Raw genomic sequence first — 12,873 nt, 5'->3', positions numbered from 1 at the left:
CCTCTCAATATCAGCGGTGGCAACTGACACTGGCTCGGATCTTCCTCCTCTCTGCCCTTCCTGTGCTTGCTTCCTGCCAAGCAGGCTCCTTGATGGGGAGGCTATGTTTTGCTCTGTACCAATCTACCTTCCAAGCCCCCAAACATGGTGGGACTTCCATGCCCAGCCCCACCTGACACATGGTGGGGCTCACACGCTCCCTATTGTTTGAATGTATGACATTCCAAGCCATATGGTCTATACCCATTTGACTAGTTTACACAGTCATATTCCTAATAAATCTATAAATGCTTTGAGAAATCGATACTGTGGTGTTCAGCTAGAAATCAAATGAAACATTTCTTAACTAGAAGCCTGTAGTGAGTAGCATGAATAACTTTCCCAGGAGATTCTTAAAACATTAAACAGTTCCATAGAAAAATGTAGACACTTGCACTAAAGTTACCTTAGAGGGAAGTGTAATGACCCCAGAGGGGTCCCGTTTGAAAGTCAAAAACTGGGTCCTTCCACTCTTCCCTCTTCGCCCTTTTCAGAAAACAAGTTGGCACACCTTGCAGTGAAAGAGGAAACAAAGCTTGTGTTCAGTGGCCTGGAGTGCGATGCTCAGGGCTCCAGCAAAACCGGCAAAAGTCAAACTGACATGGTTATAGATTTTCAGAAATGTAAGTAAAGTCTATTTATAACCTTTGTTTTAGAATGTATGTAACCAGTATGAATTGCTCCAACAACTCAAAGTATCAATACTGAAAAAAATTGCTGTAGCCCCACCTGGCCTAGAACAAGAGCGTCAGTGTCTCCCTTTTGAAGTGCACACTCTCTCCAGTCGTTCAAGTTTGGACACAGGTTCGCCAGGCATCCTCAACCCCAGGGGCAAGGCGATTGGTCCAATGCTGTCTTTACTTCTGTCGACCACATGGTGTCACTGTTGAAGACCAGTTGGTTCACCTTAAAATGCTTTCTGTGAGGAGCCCTCAGGATGCCAGTCCCTGAAGGAGCCACAGGGGCTCTTCACGGAGGACAGTGCCCTCCCTCAGCACTCCGTTTTGCCAGGGCCCCCAACGTGGCTGCCCTTTCAGCTAAGCTCTTTTAGTTTCTGTATACCCAGAGCTGGGTCCTGAAGCTCTGAATCAGAAAGGACTCCACTGTTCACAGAACTCCCTCCCATCCTTTCTCTCTAGTGATGGCCAAGGGGCAAGGTGCCCCCCAACTTCCCAAACATAAAGGGTCTCTCTTTTTTTTTTTTTTTTGCGGTACGCGAGCCTCTCACTGTTGTGGCCTCTCCCGTTGCGGAGCACAGGCTCCGGACGCGCAGGCTCAGCGGCCATGGCTCACGGGCCCAGCCGCTCCGCGGCATGCGGGATCCTACCGGACCGGGGCACGAACCCGTGTCCCCTGCACCGGCAAGCGGACTCTCAAGCACTGCGCCACCAAGGAAGCCCCTAAAGGGTCTCTTTATATTGCCTTTCCCTAGGCAGTCTAGGCTACTCACCCTTTACTTACGTGTCTGGTGTGGCTTAAATGATATGTATCCTCTTAAAGGAAAACTCCCCCCAGGAGTCCACAAAGCTATTTTCCATCCTGGTCCATAAGGGAAAGTAGCTTGTACTTTTCTCACTAAAGAAATGAAGAGATACAAGAGAAGATTATTCTCCTTTTACAGGGTTAAGATAAAATAACACAAAATATATTTCCATTCTATCGTTTTTACTTTTCAGTGAAGTTATAGATTTATAATACAATAACTTTGTGATAGTAAATGTATCCAACTCCTTGAAGGTGTTTTTCCTTCTGTTTCTCCCCAGCCGCAGCCCTGTCCTTGCTTTTTACCATATTCTGCTTAACTATGGTCTGGTCTAACGCCGTGTTTATTGAGAAGGGAGTGAACTTGATCAAGTCAGGGGCAAACCTGGGACTCAAGGTCCTGACTTCTAGTCCAGTGCTCTTTCTGCCACACAGCTCTGCATCTCTGCCTCTGGAGAATACTCCCAGGCTGGGATGGTCAAGGATTTTCCTAGAGGCTGGATGAGAGATGGAAATGAGTCAAGGTAGATGGTCAAGGCAGACCCCTCAGCATCTGTTCTAGTTTTCTGCATCCTTCCACTGAACACACATGTCTTCTTCCAGGGACCAATGAGTTCCAACTGCAGCTGACCTTTGGAGAAGCCTCACCCTGCTGTCTACTTTCTATATCTCTCTCTCTATCCCAGGCACATAGTACCACCATGTGGGGTTTCCATCAAAACTTCTAGCAAACATGTATGATGGTCTTAGCCACCTGGAATTCCTCTTCTCTCTGCTTGGGGAACTACCCTCTAGCATTCCATGGGATTCTGGTGGGTTTGGGTAGTCCCAACCACCCCTTGTGTAAACACATGGCCCACGCCCAGTATCAAGGCCGAAAAGAACAACCAGCCTCATCTGAGGTCTTAAGAATTATAATTCAGAAGACACAGATTCAAATAAAACTGAAAGAGTGTTCTAGGGAAGAGAAAAAGTCAAGGGCTTATAAAGGCAAAAACCACAAGGTGGTTAAAGTTGCCCAGAGAGGATTGTGATCAACTCTGATGCAAGTCAGGACATATTTGTCCTTAAGGAATCACAACTAATTTTAGGGTAGAGGTTCGATAAGTAGATAGGCCATCATGAGTTATTTTAGAGTAAGTGTCTGATAAGTATCTGGAGTAGGACAGTGCATGGTCAAAAGGTCAAATTCCATACAGGTTGAGACATGCACGAGTCATACTTTTTCAATGGCTTCCTGGCTCCATTTTAGAGAGTTCTCTTGGCAATATTGACTCCATTTCTATTTTCCTTCCACACCAGACAGTCAAAATACCCTAACTCCAGGGCCACAGCAAGTTGGTCTTTTGACCCAAGCAAGGCAATATGGCCCTTCCCTGGGATTTTATTTATGGACACTAGGAGAGATGAGTCTTTCCTCTGGGATCACTAAGCTGGGATGATAAATCATTTAATTGAGGGATTATTTGACACTATGCATTCTGCCCACACACTGTCATCTGTAATAAATGAGGTCAACACGCCAGGTGATGCAGAGATAGGAGATGGAAGAAAGGAAGAGAACAAAATGTATAGACAGCCTTGGGGGAGGCCCAGAGTCCCTTGAACTGATTGTCATGCCAGTCGAGTCTCTATTACATTTAACATATTTCCCCTTTCAGATTTTTCCTCTGTGTGGTATAATAAGAAATATATTTGGTCTTTGTCCCTGATTTCTGGGCTCCTAAAACACTTGGAATTTCCTGAGTGATAGGAATGTTTTTGTTATTCATAATGAACCCCTTTTGGTCACACCTGAGTTTGTGCTGATGCAGTGACTTAGGGTGAGGCCCCTAGAGAGCCTCGGGATAGAGCTGGTCACCAGAAAGACGAAGAAATTCAAAGGTTAGAAGATTTAGCCCCACCCACTGACCTCCAGGAAGTAGGAGGAAGGCTGGACATTAAGCTTTATAAAAACTCTTGAATAACAAGATTTGATGAGCATCTCGGTTGGTGAGCACATCAAGGTACTGGAAGGGTGGTCCAGCCAGAGACGGAGTGGAAGCTGTGCCCATCCCCTGGACCTTGCCCTAAGCACTTCTCCCATCTGGCTGTTCCTGAGTTATATCTTAAGAGTAAACTAGCAAACATTAAGTAAATTCTTTCCCCGAGTTCTGTGAGTCATTCTAGCAAATTATCATGCCTAAGAAGGGGATGGTGAGAACCTGCAACTTATAGCCATTTGGTCAGAAGTATGAGTGGCCAGGATTTGCAACTGGTATCTCAAGTTGGGGCAGTCTTGGGGGATTGAGCCCTTAAATCTGTAGAATCTGACACTAACTCCAGGGACTTAGTATCAGAATTGAATTTAATTGTTTGACACCTGATTAGTGTCCAAAGAATTGGAAAACTGTTGGTGTTAGAAAATACCCCATATTTTGTCAAATATACATATAATAGGTTTCCTTTGTTTGAGACTCTAATTTTATGAAGAGAGCTGCATAGCTATTCTGTGCTGGGAACAGAGGTGTGAGCGTGTCAAATCCCTAGCCACCATATTTCCACTGTGTCTTCCTGAAACCCATGCATGGGTGCTCCCACACTCCTTCAAATGGGTAACAGCCCCATCCCAGAAGCCATCCCAGAAGTCCTCTGTGTGCCCCTTCCTGCACAGCCCACATCTCCTTCCCTCTTCCCTAAAAATAACCATCATCCTGACTTTAGAGTAATCATTTTTTTACTTTTCTTTACAGCTTTATCACCCAAGTGCATCTCCAAACACTAAAATTTATTTTTGCCTTTGTGTGTGTTTGGGGGTCGGGGTTGGGTATTGGAGAAAGACTATGTCTTATACCAAGGAAGAGGGTTTTACAGTGGGCAATGGCTCTCAAGCTTTTCAGGGCAGTGGTTCTCAAGCTTGAATAAGCATCAGAATCACCTAGAGTGTTCATTAAAACACAGATGGCTCACTGGGCTCCACTCCCATGTGGGCTGATTTACTACTTCTGGAGTGAGGACTGAGAATTTGCATTTCAAACACCAGTTCCCAAGTGATGCTAATGATGCTGGGTGAGGACCACACTTCGAGAATCATATACTCAGGATATGCGGGGTTATATCCAGGGATGCCGTAAATTCATCTTATCATAAGCAGGCTCCTATTTCCAATAATCCTGTGAAAATCTGGATTCGACGTCTCCAGAATTTCATAATGCACCTGTTTATTCTTTCCGCTATGCTGAATGATGATGATTTGCTTAACCGGTCCCCTTGTGCCCAGCCAGAAGAGCCTAGGTCTGAGATCCTGTGAGCTCTTGCTGTATGTGGAGCTCCCATCTGGTGCCAAACCACTGCTCTACAAAGGCCAGAAGAACTAGGGTGGCCAAGTTCTCTTGGGTGACTAGCCTCTAGAGTTTGGATGCATTTCTTTCAAGAGAGATTACTGAAATCCTAAGATTCTCCATTTTGCTCCCAGAAGCCAGAAAGAAAGATTCTCGTTTCCAGCCACACCAAATAGTCAAACACAAATTGTGCTTTGCAACATCCTTTCACCTTCATTCCATTTGCCGCTCCAGCGATACCGCTGAATAAACTGAAACTATGAGTTTGATGGTGGTACAAACATAAGTGCAGACTCAATCTCTTCTAGCAAAATTCATATGAGGTAAAAAGGAAAGCGTTATAGAAGGGGGAATATCTAACATTTTTTTCCTACTTTCTTTTCATCACTCCATGTGTTGGGTGTTGTGGTAGCCAGTCTCCAAGATGGCTCCAGTGATCCCTGCCACCTATGTTGTCCCCTCCTATCTTATACCAGGGTTGGCCTGTGTGACCAATAGAATACAGCAGAAGAGATGGCATGTAACTTCCGAGATTAGGTATAAAAGCCTGCAGCTTCCATCCTCCATCCTGGGCACGCTCTCTCTCTCTCTCTCTTTCTCTCTCTCTCATGACTCATTCTAGGAGGAGCCAGCTGCCTTGTGGCAAGCAGCTCCGAGGAAAGGGCTGCATTGGCCAGGGACTGAAGCTTCCTACTGAGAGTCACATGAGTGACCTCGAAAGTGGATTCTCCTCCCCCCAGTCAAGCCTCGGATGACAGCAGACCCCGATGACACTGTAACTACAGCCTCTTGAGCCATCCTTAGCTAGAACTGAGCTAACCTGCTCCCGGATTCCTGGCCCCGTGAGGGAAAGAAAATGTTTATGGCTTTAAGCTGCTAAGTTTAGGGGTAATCTGCTATGCAACAGTTAATAATAAATACAGGTGCTTTTCCAATGATACCCCACTTAAGCCTCTAACAACCCTGAGGGATTGTTATTGTCATATTGCACTGAATCTAAGATGCCATTGAGGCCTTCCCTGGTGGCGCAGTGGTTAAGAATCCGCCTGCCAATACAGGGGACACGGGTTCGAGCCCTGGTCTGGGAAGGTCCCACATGCCGCGGAGCAACAAAGCCCGTGCATCACTACTGAGCCTGCGCTCTAGAGTCTGTGAGTCACAGCTACTGAGCCTGCGTGCCACAACTACTGAAGCCCGTGCGCCTAGAACCGATGCTCCACAACAAGAGAGGCCACCGCAAGGAGGAGTCCGTACACTGCACCGAAGAGTAGCCCCTGCTCGCTGCAACTAGAGAAAGTCTGTGCGCAGCAACAAAGACCCAACGCAGCCAATAAATAAATAAATAAACGTTCCTTTAAAAAAAAAAAGAAAAAGGTGCCATTGATTTCAAGATGCCCCATTTATTCAATGAACCATTAAGAAAGGAAAGAAATGCTGTTAGACTATGACATGCCTTCACTTGTAAGATGTGCTCCAATTTCAGGTATATGTAACAAAAATGTGCATCTTAGAATTGATAATGTTATCCGCTTTTTTTAAAATTTATGTTTTACCTACTTTCAGATTTATTTACTTATTTATTTTTACATCTCACATATTATCTGCTTTTTAAGGCAGGAATTTCTTCTCATGCACTGGGGGAATGACAGCTTTCTCTTCATCCCCATTATTTAGCTTTCTGTGGAGTAGCTGCTTAGTATACACCCGTTAAGAGGTTTTGTTTTTACTAAAAAGGTCAACATGACCTCTAGGGCAAAGCTGGACTCAGCACAGATCTTGTTCTTAATTATAGATCTACATGGGAAAATTCTAAAAGACATAAGTTCTCCTAATTTTCATGTTAGGTTCCTTTCTCAGGTTCCTTTCTGGATTCTTAATCAACGCTGTCCTGTACATTTCCTCTTTGTGATGTGCAAATATACTGCATATGCGGCCCTTTAACACCAGCCGGAGGCAGCTCCCAGCTCCTTGGAAGGGCTGACGTGAGGGTCCACGCCAGCATTCTCGCTTACTTTATCTGAGCCAGACATTATCACTCCCACTGGACATATGAGGGAAGACACATTAAGAAACTTGCTTAAGGTAACAAAACTAGAAAGCGACAAAGCCTGGGGTTCTAGGAAGCTGTTCTTACTGCTACGTCTCCCACGTCACTAGGCCTTCTCCAAAGAGCAGTGGTTGTGGCCTCTCTCCTGACCTTAAATGATATTCACAGCAAAGCACAAAAGGCTGCTAATTCCTGTGAGAGTTTTCAGTGGTCTCTGAATACGTCTTTTACATGAATAGCATGCTGTCTTTCATCTTGGGAACACAGAGTGTTTCGTAAATGTTATCTCATTAGTCTTCACAGCACCAGACCTTTTCAAACAAATGAGTTAATGTTTGCAGAAAAGTCCTTGAGATTTGAAGACTATAGGCACAGCATGAAGGTACAACATTGTTCTAAAGCCTGAAAAGCTGTCGTGGAGTCACAGCTTTGGAGACCTCTTCTATGAAAATGTCAGACTTTCCAAGGGATGGAGAGAGAGGCAGAATTGGAGGAGATAGAGGAGGCAGAATTGGGGGAGGCAGAGCCAACAAAGCCATCTGTGGTTTGGAGAGGGAGTAGATCTATCGAGCAGAGCTGCCAAAGGGGATTCCGTTGGCAGCTCTGATCAGTTATTAGCGATTGCCTGATAAGCTGAGTATAGAAGGATCCTAAGGCCATGTCTGGGCTCATTGGGAATGATTGGTGATGTCCTCCATGGGGACAGGACTGGAGCGTTTAAAGCATATGTTCCAGGAAGTTGCCCTTCTTGCTACAGATCAACCTGGGCTGCATATTAGAATCCGCTGAAGGGCTTTTTAAAAAAATACTGGTACCCAGGCCTCATCCTAGACCAAATGAATCAGTTTCAGGGAGTGAGGCCTGGATATCTATATATTGATATTTTTTAAGTGCCAAGTGATTCTAATTGACATCCAGGTCTGAGAGCCACTGAAGTGAGATTATCACTTTCTAGGGAAGTAGTTCTCAGCCTTGACAGTACATTGGGATTACATGGATTGTATTAAAAATTTATTGATGTCTAGATTGCAAGCCTGAATGTCCTGATTCAGTTGATCTGGGGGGTGGTCTAGACATTGGGAATTTCAAAAGCACAGCAATTTTTTTTTTATAGACAATTTTTTTAGAGCAGTTTTAGGTTTAATTTTAGCAAAATTGAACAGAAAGTACAGAGAGTTTGACTCACATATACCCCCTGCCCCCATGCAGATACAGCCTCCTCCATTATCAACATCCTCCACCAGAGTGGTACATTTGTTACAACTGATGAACCTACAAGACACATCATAATCACCCAAAGTGCATTGTTTACATTAGGCTTCACCCTTGGTGTTACACATGTTATACCTGAGCACCATTCTTCCATCTGGGACATCTCCACAAACCATCAAACTCTGATGTTCTCTCCTGCATAAGGAGCCCTGAGGATGTGGACATGAATATTTCTCTCATTATACAAGATGAGACTCACCATTGCCTCTAGGGTGACACTTCCCTGGGCCAAAGAAACACCCAGTAGTTCACAGTTGACCTGACTCAAAGGGCTCCCTGACCCTCTGGCCATGGGCGCTGAAGACTGATTCACTGAGCTTGCCTTTGCAGAAACTGGTTACTAATATGTCATTTCATTTCTGTCTCTTTCCAGCCTCCAGCTTTGCCTGTGATACAACCATGGCATGTCCTTTCCCCTAGTACCTCTGCACCCATGCACAAGGGGAAGTATTGGCAAATGCAGGTGGAAGTTGTTTTTCAACCTTTGCAGGGCTTTTGTAGGTTTCATATATCACTGCCCATACTTACATACAAGCCCACCTCGTGATAAACACATTTGGACTCAGAAATGGAGTTGGTGGGAGAACTGGCTTGACCCTAAATTATGGAGGGATGAAATATCTTATGATTGGGTTATTTATATCTCTGAAATTCTCCTGTCTCTCCTACTCAGAGAGGTCTCCCAGTTGGAGACTAAGACAGCTACAATAGAAATTTTTTCTCCAAAATTGTGACATTGGAAGTTAGGACTCCCCCAAAACCTAGGGAGCTGGATTGCTTAAAGGGTACATAATATTTTCCTATAGAATTGGAGCAAGATGTACAAAGGTGGTACCCTGCACACTTATTCAAGAGCAGAAGAAATGAACAGAGTACATATCAGAGATCCTGTCCATTGAACAGGCAGCAGCTAATTATACTAAAATTTTTCTTTTCATCCTAAGCTCCCCGTTGTCATTGAAGGATTCCTCTGACCTCTAACCTCTATGGTTCTTTCATGAGTTTATCATGTTTCCAGCTCTGTGCTTTCCTTTTCACCTGCTGTTCACTGTCTTTCCAAAGCGGCAACCCTAGGGTCTGATAGTTAAATAATTTGGGAAGTTTTGAGCTAACCAAGCTTTTACAACAAGAATTCTTAGAGCTTAGGAAATGCGTGTGATGAATCTTCAGGAAGATTTGTATTGAGTGCACTCTTTTCCAGGCTTTTTTTTCTTTTTTTTTCCTAGACTTTTTCAAGGACATGTCATACGATATCTGTTTAGTTTAGAAGATGCTGATGAAGTTTCAGGTAGAGACTGCTATCTCTTCCTCTGTTCTGAGTTGAATTGTGTTCCCTCAAAAAAGACACACTGAAGTTGTAACACCCAGCACCTCAGAATGTGACTCTATTTGGAAATGTGGTCTTTATAGAAGCAATCAAGTTAAAACGAGGTCATTAGGGTGAGCCCTAATGCAATACTACTGGTGTCCTTGTAAAAAAGGGGAATCTGGACACAGAGATAGACATATACAGAAGAAAGACGATGTGAAGAGGCACGGGAAAAAGATGACCTTCTACAAGCCAAGAAATTCCTGAGGCTACCAGAAGCTAAGAGAGGCCTGGAACAGAACCTTCAGAGGGAGTGTGGTCTTGCTGACACCTTGATATCAGACTTCTGGCCTCCAGAAATGTGAGACAATAAATTTCTGTTGTTCTAAGCTATCCAGTTGTGCTATGTTATTATGGTGGCCCTAGGAAACTAATACATCCCCTAATATCCATTCTTCTAGTTAGATGGTAGGCAAATTGAGTTCATTTTTTCTCTCTCTACTTCTTCTTTTTAAAACATTTGAAAATTTTTATAATAAGCTTAAAAATAACAAAAATATTCATTTTTCTCCTCTTCCACTGTCATAGAATATCAACTTTTAGCTAGGCAAATGGGCAACTAGGCTAGAGGTCAGCAAACTCTTTCTGTAAAGGGCCAGATAGGGACCTATCTTAGGCCTTGTGGGTCATGTGTTCACTGTCACAACTACTCAATTCTGCCATTGTAGCAGAAAAGCAACCATAGACAATATGTAAACAAATAAGCATGGCTGTGTCCCCATGACTCTATCTACAAAAACAGGCAGCAGACCAGATTTGGCCCATGAGCCATAGTTTGATGACCCCTGATCATTGAGCATCTATTGCATGCTAGGCTCTGATTTAGGAGCTGGGGATACAATAGTAAGCAATATAATCAAGAACTCCATCTGCTGGAACTTGGAAAGCTCCAAGCTGTGTCTTCAGCTCCTTGTGCAGTGCAGGCCACACAATGTGCAATCCAGAAATATCGAACCAGTAAGTGATTGACAGTCCCCTGGCAGGAAGAGATGAACCAAGCTTTGGTGTCGCTGGGCCAAGGGGAAACTCTGGGCCCCCTGAGATGCTAACTAAAGCCCAACGAAAGAATCTCCATTGACAGTTTGATTCCTTAACAAGGCAAAAACAAACCAGCCTACATCAATAAGTTCTTATAGGCACCAAAAAAAAAAACATTTACAAGAATGATCATAGCGACATATTTCCTGGAAACAACCCAAATAGCTGTTAATAGAATTATGGGTAAATCAACTGTAGTATATTCAAACAATGGAACACCACACAGCAAAGGAAACGAACAAACTACTGCTACATGAGGTGACACAGATGAATCTCAAAAATATTGCAAACTGAAACCATCTACTCCCCACCCTGAGCTTGGATACTGAGGACTGACACCATAAACCACTCCAGGGCTTACTGTTTATTAGGATTTTATTATTCCATAGTCTTTGTTAGCATAGCTTTACTATTCCAGGACACTCTTGCCCAGGCAAACAACTTTATTGTTCATTATAGGAACTTCCTGAAAGACCTATCATCTCGTCAATAGAAAACATCAACCGTTTCCATCTCAAGAGTCTTTGAACCTCTCACCTCAAAATTCTTGCCTTACTCTTCCCAACAATCCTAAAAGATATCATAATTCTTGTTAATCCTATTCAAGCCTTCCCATCAAAAGACTCACCTTAAACCAGAATTAAAATCTCAAATTCAACTTTTCCTTCCCCCTCCAACACACTACCAAAGGTCTTTCAAGGTGGTGTTCTCCCTGACGGCAGTAGGCAATACACTCAGCTTTGTCTTATGAACAGATTGTCCTGGTGATATGCCAGGAGCCAGCATTCAACAGCATAATGTGTAGTGAGAAAAACCAGACACCAAAAAAACATGCTTTATGCTTCAATTTATATTGAGTTCAAGAATAGGCAAAAATAATCTATGCTGATGGAAATCAGAACTGTAGCTACTCAAGAGGTACGTATTGCCTGGGAGATGACATGAGAGAGTTTTCTGGATGCTGGAGATGTCCTGTATCTTGACCTAGATGGTGGTTACATGAGTATAAACATATATAAAAGTTCGTTGAGAAGTACATTTTTTGCGCATTTTACTGCATGTAAAAAAAGGAGGATTTAATAAAAGATTAAAAATTTTTTGTTAAAGTTCAAAATTTAATAGGTGTCAGAGATTATGGGGAGAGCTGACTGTAGTTTTTAAATTATTGCTTTAGTCAAGGGGTCGCCTTAAATGACGTGGAGTCAGGTATTGTGAGAGATCCCAACATGGCGACCTCGGTTTTGCTTTCAAACCCTTCTAGGCATCATGTACACCTGAGACAGGAGAGGTCACTGCCATTGGCCTTGAACCCTGCACATGAATCAGTGATATTTGTACACATGTAACAAAGGAGGTTGTGGTGAGAATTAGCAGTTGGAACACACAGTCTTCCACGTACAGGATGCAACTTGTGAATATAGACATCTTGAAACAGCCCTTCTTAGGGACTTACAGTGTTACTCCTATGAAAACCTAATGTGTGGGATATTGCATAACGGGACTCACCACCCCTTCCTCTATTGTAAGGATGTGGCTACATCAGTTAAGATTACATCCAGAATTGTGTTGACAAAACTGGGGGTAGAGACAGTGTAGATGGGTTCTGCTCTCATTATTTGTGGGATTCACCCATGTTGTCTCGTTTGCAGTAGTCTGTTCCTTTTAATTGCTATATAGTAGGAAAATGTGTGTACATATGTGGTGAGTGTGTGTGTGTGTGTGTGTGTGTGTGTGTGTGTGAGAGAGAGAGAGAGAGAGAGAGAGAGAGAGAGGGAGGGAATCTGTTTGATCTGTTCCAAGAATTAACATGAAATCCAGCTCCAGAAAGGCCTAGCAGACTTCTATAACTGCAGTATTCAAAATAAGTATCTAAATTGACAAAGATATACACACACACACACAGAAATATTTCATGTGAAAAGGGAAGGAGGAACAATTTGTACTACTTTTGGGTAGGTGACTCAGTTCCTCTACTTGTTCAAACGCGTTGGATCATTTTCACAAACCAGGCTGAGCCAAGTCCTATAAACCCACGCTGTTGTTAACCCTCCTCTCATCTCAGAAAAATAAAATGAGGAAAATTCGGGCTGTGCTACAAAATGTCCTGATAAAAGGCCAATGCTTAAAGTAGAAGTATTTCATTACTTTCATTTTTAAAATGAAAAAACAGATACGTATTTGATATTTATAAAACATCTCATTTAGTAGCTAGACGACGTAGATACCATGTACTTATGTTTCCCAAACACAGGGTGGAAATTATGGTTTTCCCCATAATATTTTTTAGCCTGTAGTCACTGCCAATC

This window comes from Lagenorhynchus albirostris, chromosome 5 (genome assembly GCF_949774975.1).
Source record: "Lagenorhynchus albirostris chromosome 5, mLagAlb1.1, whole genome shotgun sequence".
In the NCBI taxonomy this organism is placed as follows: Eukaryota; Metazoa; Chordata; class Mammalia; order Artiodactyla; family Delphinidae; genus Lagenorhynchus; species Lagenorhynchus albirostris.
Note: the sequence above shows the minus strand (reverse complement) of the source record.